This window comes from Anomaloglossus baeobatrachus, chromosome 5 (genome assembly GCF_048569485.1).
Source record: "Anomaloglossus baeobatrachus isolate aAnoBae1 chromosome 5, aAnoBae1.hap1, whole genome shotgun sequence".
NCBI lineage: Eukaryota > Metazoa > Chordata > Amphibia > Anura > Aromobatidae > Anomaloglossus > Anomaloglossus baeobatrachus.
In genome coordinates, this window is record NC_134357.1 from 557,292,115 (window position 1) to 557,303,463 (window position 11,349).

An 11,349-nucleotide genomic window follows, 5' to 3' on the forward strand; every position below is an offset into this window, starting at 1 on the left:
TTTAATGTTGATAAATGTAAAGCAATCCACCTAGGACGGAGTAATCCTATAGCTGTGTATACATTAAATGGAAATAAACTAGGGACTACAGAACAGGAGAAGGACTTGGGTATTCTCATTACAAATAAGCTGAGCAGCAGTACTCAATGTCAAGCAGCAGCTGCTAAAGCAAACAAGATTTTAGGGTATATAATAAGGGATATTAGATCTTGGCATCCCAATGTATTGTTACCCCTCTATAAATCACTTGTAAGGCCACATCTGGAATATGGGATCTAGTTTTGGGCTCCGCATTTTAAGAAGGACATACAGAACTTAGAATAAGTTCAAAGGCGGCTAACTAGACTACTACAAGAAATGGAAGGCCTCCCACATGATGACAGGTTGAAAAAGTTAGATATCTTTAGCTAAGAAAAAAGACGTCTTAGAGGAGATCTTATTTATATGTATAAATACATGTGTGGTCAATATAAAGGACTGGCACATGACTTATTTCTTCCGAAGACAGTACTAAGGACCAGGGGGCATATACTGCAAATGGAAGAAAAGCGATTCCGTCAGCTAAATAGGAAAGGGTTCTCTACAGTTAGAGCGGTCAGACTGTGGAATGCCCTACCACAAGGGTTAGTAATAGCAGATACTATAACAGCTTTTATAAAAGGGCTGGATGATTTCCTCAGTACACACAACATTGTTGGTTATAAGTGACTTAGGGACAAAATGTAGAATTGGTGGAGGAAGATTGAACTGGATGGACTTAGTTTTTTTTTTAACCTATGTAACTATGTAACTATTTGTCCCAATAGGCTGCAATGTTCGGTTTTGTTTGGTATCTGTGGCTTTTCTAATACTTTACTATTATTTTGGCTACTGTAGTGTTGCTGTATGATGAGTTGGGGGACATGTTTGATGATGGGAGGGAGTGGGGAAAGGTCAGAGGAGTGGTGAATTTTTTATATTTTTTTTCTTCTTAACACTGTGTGGATGTTACTGCAAAAAAATTAGGTGGCAGAAAACATCCACATCTTTCAGACACAAGGGCTTGTGTCTTTGGCTGCCTAAGTAACATGTCCTTCTGCATATAAAATGCGGTGTCTGCGCCATTTTGTGATTGCTAAAGCTCAGGAAACGTGCTGCCACCGCTGCTGCTGGACGGCTTAGCTAGTAGTTTATCGATGCATGATGGTAGTTGAGCTAATTAGTATCTAGGGTGATAGATTACAATAGGGATGTGCAGTGTAGGGAACACTGTATGCCACAAAACGGCATTTCATCATCTAGTGATAGTTACAGTAATTGTGTACTCCAGCTGAAAAGTGCAATTTGTGCATCTAAATAGGGCCACATCTATGTTCCAACTCCAAATTGTGATTTGTGTATCTAAATAGGGCCACATCTGTGTTCCAGCTCCATATTGCTATTTCTGCATTTAAATAGGGTACTGTCTGGGTTCCAGCGCCAAAGTGCTATTTCTACATTTAAATAGGGCTAAATCTGTGCTCCAGCTTCAAATTGCTAGTTCTGCATCTAAATAGTGCCACATCTGTGTTGCAGCTCCAAATTTAGATTTTTCCAACACAAATACAGCAAAATCTGTGCACCAGGTCAAAATTGTCATTTAATTACCTAAATAAGTGATTGTTAATTTAGTGATAGGTGACTAACAGGAATTGGACTAGAGCTGTAACAGCTGGTGAAAACAGGGAAAGGCCACATCAACACAAGTGGGAAATCCCAAGGTCATGATGGAAGGAGAAATAACCATGGTGTTCGAAGTGTACGTGAGGTAGGTGCTAAAGTTCCTGAAAGCTCTATGGAAGAAACACCGGCTCGTCCTAGCTAAAAACAACTGACAACTTGTTACTGGACAGGCTACTCCCCTCTTTCATTGTCATCTTCACAGATGTACGACTTGGAGATGAGGGCCAGAATGAGCATGTGGTACAGTATTTCAAAAGCGCTTTATCAAGTGTCCTCTCCTCCTCAACTTCACACACAGTATAGTCCTCAGCAATGGCACCTCAATTACCCTTGTTTCTTCCTGTATCACAACCCTCCAACTGCCTAACTAACTGTGGGGAACCACAGATGATCAAGTCTGCAGAGCTTTTCACCCATTCTATTCCATGGGCATCATAGTTCTGCTCTAAAGATTCCCAGAGTCAAGAGGAGGAAAGCCTCTTCACCAATGCTCAAAATCTTTGTTAGTTGGATCCGGGGTCGGACAAAGTAGGGTCAGAGCAGAATCCAGACCTTCATCACCAAATGTTAAACCCCGGGGTGGAGGTGATGATGATGAGACTCAGATACCTGAGGTGTACGCGTACTGTAATGTGGTGTCAGGGCAGGAAGAGGAGAGTGATGAATGGGAAGACAGAGAGAATGACTATGAGGTTGGAGATCTTAGTTGCTGTGAATCCAGAGGCATGCAGCTGAGTAGATCAGCAGAGGAGGATGAGGAGGTTACGATGGTGATTCCCACACAATCGCGTACTGATGTAACCACAGCAAGCACTACATCCTCAGCCACTACTCTGGCTGTGGCCAGCAGCGTTTGTGAGTCTGCAGTTCGCAGGAAGGGTTGCCTAGTCTGGGCCTTTTTGAGACCGCAAATGATGACTCAACTTTCGTTATCTACGAAGTTTGTAAACAACAACAAAAATGTCAATAATTTGACTACTAAATGCATGAACAGGCACGTGGTCTACCAACATACATTGGTTAGGGAATCTTACTGTGCTAAAACGCGGCATAGTGGGCACCTCCAAACACCGACTGCCCCATCAACCACGACTGCTGCTTCCTCCTCCTGTCAAAAATATTCTCACACAGGTCTCCTGCCACAGAACCTCCACTTGTTTACCCAATAGAGTGGGGGTGACTGATAGCTCGTCAGCTATTACGGGAGTGGACATGCCTGGCGCTTTTGACCCATCTCAAACATAAAAGATCATTTTCTCCTACACATGCCAAAGCTAAAAGCTTGAACTTCACCATATCTAAACTGTGGGCCACAGAAATGCTACCTTTCCACCTGGTGGATACAGATGCTTTCCGAAACCAGATGGCTATGGCAGTCCCCCAGTACCAGTTGCCCAGTCACCATTACTTCTCTGTGATAAAGTTGTGCCTCTGCTACAGCAGCATGTTGCAGACAACATCACTCGTTCCTTCAAAAACTCTGTGTCTGGCAGGGTACATTTCATCACTGACACCTGGACAAGCAAGCATGGCTAGGGGTGTTACATGTCACTCACTGGGCGCTGGGTGACTGGTGGTTGTGGGGGCAGGCGGGCAAGGTGCTGCTCTCAAGTCTCGGAATCCCCAAGGCTTGCAGGACAAACCTTTGTATGTACCACTTCCTGTCCTGCTTTTGCATCCTCCACCTCCCCTAGAGCCTCCACCTGCACCCTCAACTAGTGTTGAGCCACCCCCCTAGCATTCGAGTTCGGTTTGGTTCGTAGAACGGCGGACGTTCGACGAACCCCATTGAAAACAATGGCAGACAAACACATAAAAACACATTATACATATACACATAGTTAATAAACATTGACATTACACTTACAGGTGCCCGCGACGCGTCCTGCACTCGGTCTCCCGCCGCTTTTCCTTCCGATAATTGCTGCGTCCTCCCGGTAACCAGCACTGAAGATAGGACCTTCCGTGACGTCGTCATAGCATGTGACCAGTCACGTGTCTATTATCTCATTGTCTACAGACTGGTCACATGGCTACACGTCATGCTAGGTCCTGTCAGTGCATCTCTCCGGTACGCGATGCTCGTTTGAGCATCTCCGTGTACTGGCAAGATGCTTGGGCACATGGTTGGCTGCCCCGTTCCTGCATGTCGGCGCGCTTTAGAGTCAGCCCACATGCAGGGACTATATGGAGAGAAGGTATGCACACCAGTGACTATGTAAGGGGAATATATGAAAAGCAGAAACTGCTGTGTGAATACTGACATGAAAAATCCAATAGCTATATGTAAGAATGAAGGTATGAAAAATGGAATCTGTATTACTGCCATGAACATATGAATAAAGAGAAATTTAGCTATTGAATTGATCAATGCAACAGAGCCCCAACACTACGCCAAAGTATTTCTCTACATTGGGGTCCCTAGCTTGTGTGTGTCCTTTCATGCAGTTAGAAAACTTACCGTGTATGGGAAGCTGAGACCCAGGCTATATATGCGTATAATGTGGACTGGCTTGGGTGGGGCCGGGTTTACAAACGAAAGACTACAAATTAATCAAAAATAACGTCTGGAACACCATACTGAGTCTGAACTGGGTGCAAAAAACCTAAAAAATCTACACTATATGGAGAGAAGGTATGCACACCAGTGACTATGTAAGGGGAATATATGAAAAGCAGAAACTGCTGTGTGAATACTGACATGAAAAATCCAATAGCTATATGTAAGAATGAAGGTATGAAAAATGGAATCTGCATTACTGCCTTTATTCATATGTTCATGGCAGTACATGGCTCAGGTCCGCACCTTCATGCAAGGTGTGTCTCACATCATTCCGCCTTATCGGCGGCCCTTAGATCCCTGGGACCTTAACTTGGTCCTCACGGTATTGCAGAAACCCCCTTTCGAGCCCCTTAGGGAGGTTTCTTTGTATCGTCTTTCTCAAAAGGTGGCCTTTCTAGTTGCCATAACTTCTCTCAGGAGAGTCTCTGATTTGGCTGCGCTCTCCTCGGAGTCACCTTTTTTGTTTTTTCACCAAGACAAGGTAGTTCTCCGTCCGACCCCGGACTTTCTTCCTAAGGTGGTCTCTCCCTTCCACCTTAACCAGGATATTTCCTTGCCTTCCTTCTGTCCGGCCCCTGTTCATCGCTTTGAGAAAGCGCTGCATACTCTAGATCTGGTGCGTGCTCTCCGGATCTATGGTCTCGCACCGCTGCGCTTAGGCGGTGCACCTCTCTTTTTGTGCTAACCACAGGGCGGCGCAAGGGTCTCTCTGCTTCTAAGCCGACCTTGGCCCGTTGGATTAGATCGATCATTTCGGACACCTACCAGAGTACTCAGGTGCCCCCCCCCGCCGGGGATCAAAGCACACTCGACCAGAGCTGTCGGTGCCTCTTGGGCTTTTAGGCACCAGGCTACGGCTCAACAAGTCTGTCAGGCTGCCACTTGGACTAGCCTGCATACCTTTTCGAAGCACTACCAAGTGCATGCTCATGCTTCGGCAGATGCGAGCTTGGGCAGACGCATCCTTCAGGCGGCTGTCGCCCACTTGTGAAGTTAGGCTCCGCCTACTTCTTAGTTTTTTCTGTTTACTCCCACCCAGGGACAGCTTTGGAACGTCCCATGGTCTGGGTCTCCCAAAGGAACGATAAAGAAAAAGAGAATTTTGTTACTTACCGTAAATTCTTTTTCTTATAGTTCCGTATTGGGAGACCCAGCTCCCTCCCTGTTGCCTGTTGGCAATTTTCTTGTTCCGTGTGTTATCACCGGCTGTTGTCGTGGACAGAGTCTCCGGTTGTTGGGTTCTTACTCGGTTCTACTTGTGGGTGGCTATTCTCCTTCAGCTTTTGCACTAAACTGGCTAGGACTGGCTACCAGGGGGTGTATAAGCTCAGAGGGAGGAGCTACACTTTTAAGTGTAGTACTTTGTGTGTCCTCTGGAGGCAGAAGCTAAACACCCATGGTCTGGGTCTCCCAATACGGAACTATAAGAAGAAGAATTTACGGTAACAAAATTCTCTTTATTGCCAGTATAAGGAGGCTTATAAGCCATGAAATGTTTCTCTGGTAAATTAAAGGGAACCTGTTACAAATAAAAATGCTATTTCCTGTAGATATGGGGTTAATCTGCTGGTGGTAAATGAGGTCAGAGGTCTGGCAGGAAAAGATCAACCCATAGTGCACAGATAACTGAGGCCAAAACACCACTGTACAGAATGCTAAGACTGCCAGTGATCTGGCACCTTCAGCTTAATAGTTTTGAAAGATAACCAAACCTTCCTTCCTACTATGAAGATGGGACCTGCCAAATGCTTTTTATCGGTTTTCCGCTATTTACAAAGTGTAGCCAACCCAATATTCTTTTGAACCTCCCTGCAAACATCTCCGAGTTTCTGTATGGCAACCTCTACTTCAGGACACCCAGAACTCATCCTAGAAAATTTACCAAAATGAGGATGAAAACCATAATTACAAAAGAAAAGCAAGGTACCAGTAGACTGACCCAGCAGTTAAGGGTGAACTCAGCAAGAGGTAAATATAAGGACCAGTCCTCCTGCAGCAATCCTCCTGCAGCAATGATTAGCAGGACACCCTGAATATGGACTTCCATGAGCTAAGTAAATTTTTTTAAAAACTTACCTAATGAAAAATACTTGGAGGGGTTTGCTTGTAGGCTGGAGAGTTCATATAAAAAGGAGTTGTGTCTCATGACGTGGTCTACGTTCAACATGGAGGCGTCCAGACTGGACATTATGCAATAAAATGAACAGTGTCATTTAAAACTAGTGTCGAGACTTCTGGCTCCTGCGCTGAGGATGTAAGACGTGCAGTGAAGAGCTCCAGCATCAGCCAGAGATCAAACTGAAAGCCATGGCAAGATCTGTCCCCATCCAGCGTCCTAAGGCAGACCTGTCACCGGGTATTAGCCATCCCTGCATATAACCCCCACCACTCGAGCATCTGCTAGATCTGAGACCGGAGAACTTTCTGACCGTGGAGGAGAGCGGGGGAGCAGACACTGCAATCACCTCTCTGTCTGAAGCAACATGGAGGAGTTAGGAGAGTTGTTCTGCAGCAGTGTGCCATTATAGATCGTGCAGTGAGGGAAGCTGGAGACCTGAGCCCTGCATATACCCCTACCCCCCCTCTGGGATTGTTAAAAATATACTCTTAAATATATTTTTCTTCAAATACGTGATAAGACGCATGAAAAATGGACTACAAAATGTGTAAAAAATAAATGTAGTTTATATCTGATAAAAATGATTGCCAGAATCAGTTACAGAAAGGAAAAATCATATTCTTCATTAGCTTACGTAAATTGATCAATGAGTCCATACAAATCAATAGAAATCTTCATCCATGTCACCTTGGTTCCCAATTAATCATGTTGCAGGCCTGACAGGCATGTCTTGCTTCTTGGATCGGGTGGCCGGATGCTGCAGCCTCGACATGTGTGAATTGACTCTCGGAGCAGGAGTGAGAGAGAGCCCCCTCCATCATGTCATGTTATATGACAACTGTCCAAACCATATAGGGTATTTCAGCTGAACGCAGTTACATATGATGTAATCACTAGAAGCTTCCAGATGGATAAATATACCATACTATGTCAGCACTTATGGATATCGTAATATTTATTCCTTATAAGAACTTTATCGATAAGCTATGCCCTCCAACATAAATAGAACTGTGAACATATATAACATGTCCTATTTTAATAACTAGATGTATAAAGTTTAATGTTTTAACAATTCCCCCTTGAGGCGGGTAAATTATTAATTATTATTATTAATGAAACCCTGAAAATTTATTAATACATCATTAAAATAACAGATCTTCTTTCCTATTTTTTCCAGTAATGGATTAATATCAATAATAATGATGAATAATACTCAATCTGCATTATTTATGTTGTATGTTCAATAATATCAAGTTTAAATACCTCTAGGGTCCCGGGGATAATAGTAGTCTAATTTACACGTATAATGATCCCCAATCATATGAAATTTTTATTTTTATTCAAGTAAAAAAATTTTTACACCACACCATTATGTGCACATAACCATTACACTGATCAATTGTCTTAAGCCAACTATATGGCAACCCCTGATCTTGAATATCAAGAACAGGGTTTACAATGAAAATAGAAGACAAATTGATACAATTTAAACATACATAACCAAATGCTGGTTCACAACAGGACACTGAATGTATAAGCCAAACTTAACTTGGTAGCTCCCAATGTGACTATGCTGGCACATTAGTGCTGATTCTGTGGTCACAGTCAATTATATTCATCCAGGAGTATCCACACAAGGCGTTTGGAAGATCAGTCCTTTAATCAGTATAGTGAACCGCCAACCATTTCATATTAATTTAAGACGTCTCCACCTCGACGCATTTCCCCACACAGGCATGTGGTTCATCAGGAGGTTGTCAGATAATATAATTTGGGGTATGCAGGTCCATGGCGCCAGACAAACAGATCAGCAGCACTGCAGTAAATACTGTCTTGATGACATGCTCCCGTCCTCCAGGCGTCCAACGACTGATCTGTTTGTCTGGCGCCATGGACCTGCATACCCCAAATTATATTATCTGACAACCTCCTGATGAACCACATGCCTGTGTGGGGAAACGCGTCGAGGTGGAGACGTCTTAAATTAATATGAAATGGTTGGCGGTTCACTATACTGATTAAAGGACTGATCTTCCAAACGCCTTGTGTGGATACTCCTGGATGAATATAATTGACTGTGACCACAGAATCAGCACTAATGTGCCAGCATAGTCACATTGGGAGCTACCAAGTTAAGTTTGGCTTATACATTCAGTGTCCTGTTGTGAACCATCATTTGGTTATGTATGTTTAAATTGTATCAATTTGTCTTCTATTTTCATTGTAAACCCTGTTCTTGATATTCAAGATCAGGGGTTGCCATATAGTTGGCTTAAGACAATTGATCAGTGTAATGGTTATGTGCACATAATGGTGTGGTGTAAAAATTTTTTTACTTGAATAAAAATAAAAATTTCATATGATTGGGGATCATTATACGTGTAAGTATGTTCAATAATATAATAATGTGGATTCATGTTATGGTAGGCCGTGACTGATAATCATATAAAATATATAATTATACTTCCCTAAACCAAAAAAGATGCAAAACAAATCCGGTCACCATATGATGTCCTCTGGGTTGATGTCTTCTTATCTCCGATGTAATCTGGCATAAACACAGTCTCTTAGAAATAAATCCTTTGATAAAAGATGAATGGTTATCAATTTAATACAGTTTCGTATTACATTTATCATTGTTAGATCAAGTCCATAAACTTTATTCTTTATTGCAAAGTCCACAGCCAATGTTGATAAACCACAGTTCATAAGTGTAGAAGAATAGCATAAGTCTTTGATGTCTGTGCAGCGTAATTTACATTAGTCACCTTTATCCTCCGCGCTGCCTGATGTCATTCCTGGAACAGATGTTGAGACGTTCTTGGTCAGCACGACAGGGGTTAACTTTAACACGTTATTGCTCTCCTTGGCAACTGTGGTGAGGTCTTAATGCACAGACCATGTGTTATAACATTGTCCATCCTGAAACCATAAGATCACTGTCTTTCTGAGGTCCCGCAGTGGTAAGTGTATTGTATGTAACACAGTCTTATTTGACACGTTACCTTTTGGACCGTTGAGTTTCAGCCTTTTAAACCTTTTTTGTAGAATCCCTTTTAACTTTAGAAAAATTAATAAAAGTCTTTTTATCTTTCTATATTCTTGATTGAAGACTGATCCATTCCCTAAACTAGATACCAAATGTGGCAATGATACTATCACTACTAAATGTCACAGCGTATCATAACTAGAGTTGAGCGCGGTTCGTGGTTCGAGGTTCTCCAGTTCTAAGCTCGAGTGATTTTTGGGGCTGTTCGAGATCGAACTAGAACTCGAGCTTTTTGCAAAAGCTCGATAGTTCTAGATACGTTCGAGAACGGTTCTAGCAGCAAAAAGCAGGGCTTTTTACAGCTACAGTGTGCAGGAGCCATCGCTGGCAGCCTGCCACAAGCTGGTAACCAAGATAAACATCGGGTATCCAAGCAAAGCGCTTTGGTTAGTAACCCGATGTTTATCTTAGTTACGTGCAGGAAGCCCACACTTCCCGCTCAGCTCACTCCGCCCCCTCCTGCCCGCGGCATGTATACATACATATACACACACGCACACACACACACACTCTCACACACCCCCCCCCCGCTCGGCTTACCTGCGGTGATGAAGTCCCGCCATCCCGACCTCAGCGCTGTCACTGTCCTCCATGGCCGCCGCTTGTCACATCACCTATCGCTTCCGACCCGAGACTGACACTGGCGGTGACGTCACGGACCTCTCGCGATACTTGATGTGAAGGCGCCGGTCATTGACCTCAGTGACAGGGGCTGTCAGTGTGCTGGAGATCAGCGCAGGTAATGTACCTCGCTGACAGCAGCACTTGTCATCCCCTGCAGTGACCTGGGCTGACCCATTGATGTTAGCTCAGGTCACTGCATTGCTCTCCCAGCCAATGGGGAACATCCTGCTCTTCATTGACTGGGACAGTGTGGATCGTCATGGCAACCCCTTGGATTACAGCAGACCTGGATTTGTTTTTCTTTCTAATAAATTGGTTAAAGAGGGAATGTTTTGGGGAGTGTTTTTTCAAATAAAAATGTGTTTGTCGTCTATTTTTTTTTATTACTGACTGGGTTGGTGATGTCGGGTATCTGATAGACGTCTGACCTCACCAACCCCAGGGCTTGATGCCAGGTGACATTACACATCTGGTATTAACCCCATATATTACCCTGTTTGCCACCGCACCAGGGCGCGGGATGAGCTGGGGCGAAGCACCAGGATTGGCGCATCTAATGGATGCGCCACTTCTGGGGCGGCTGCGGCCTGCTATTTTTAGGCTTGGGAAAGTCCAATAACCATGGACCTCCCTAGTCTGAGAATATCAGGCCCCAGCTGTCTGCTTTACCTTGGCTGGTGATCCAATTTTGGGGGACCCCTACGTGTTTTTTTTTTTTAAATTATTTATTTAATTTAAAATAACAGCGTGGGGTGCCCTCAGTTTTGGATTACCAGCCAAGGTGAGGTTGCCAGCTGTGGTCTGCAGGCTGCAGCCGTCTGCTTTACCCTAGCTGGCTACAAAACTAGGGGGAACCCTACGTCATTTTTTTTTTTCATTTTTTTGGCTAAATACAAAGCTAAGCACCCCTTAGTGCCACATGAAAGGCACCAAAGGGTGCTCCACTTTTTCTCCATTTTTTCTCCACTTTTTCTCCACTTTTTCTCCACTTTTTCTCCATTTATTCTCCACTTTTTCTCCACTTTTTCTCCATTTTTTTCTCCACTTTTTCTCCACTTTTTCTCCACTTATTCTCCACTTTTTCTCCACTTTTTCTCCATTTTTTTCTCCACTTTTTCTCCAGTTTTTCTCCATTTATTCTCCACTTTTTCTCCACTTTTTCTCCATTTTTCTCTCCACTTTTTCTCCACTTTTTCTCCATTTTTTTCTCCATTTTTTTCTCCACTTTTTCTCCACTTTTTCTCCATTTATTCTCCACTTTTTCTCCACTTTTTCTCCATTTTTTTCTCCACT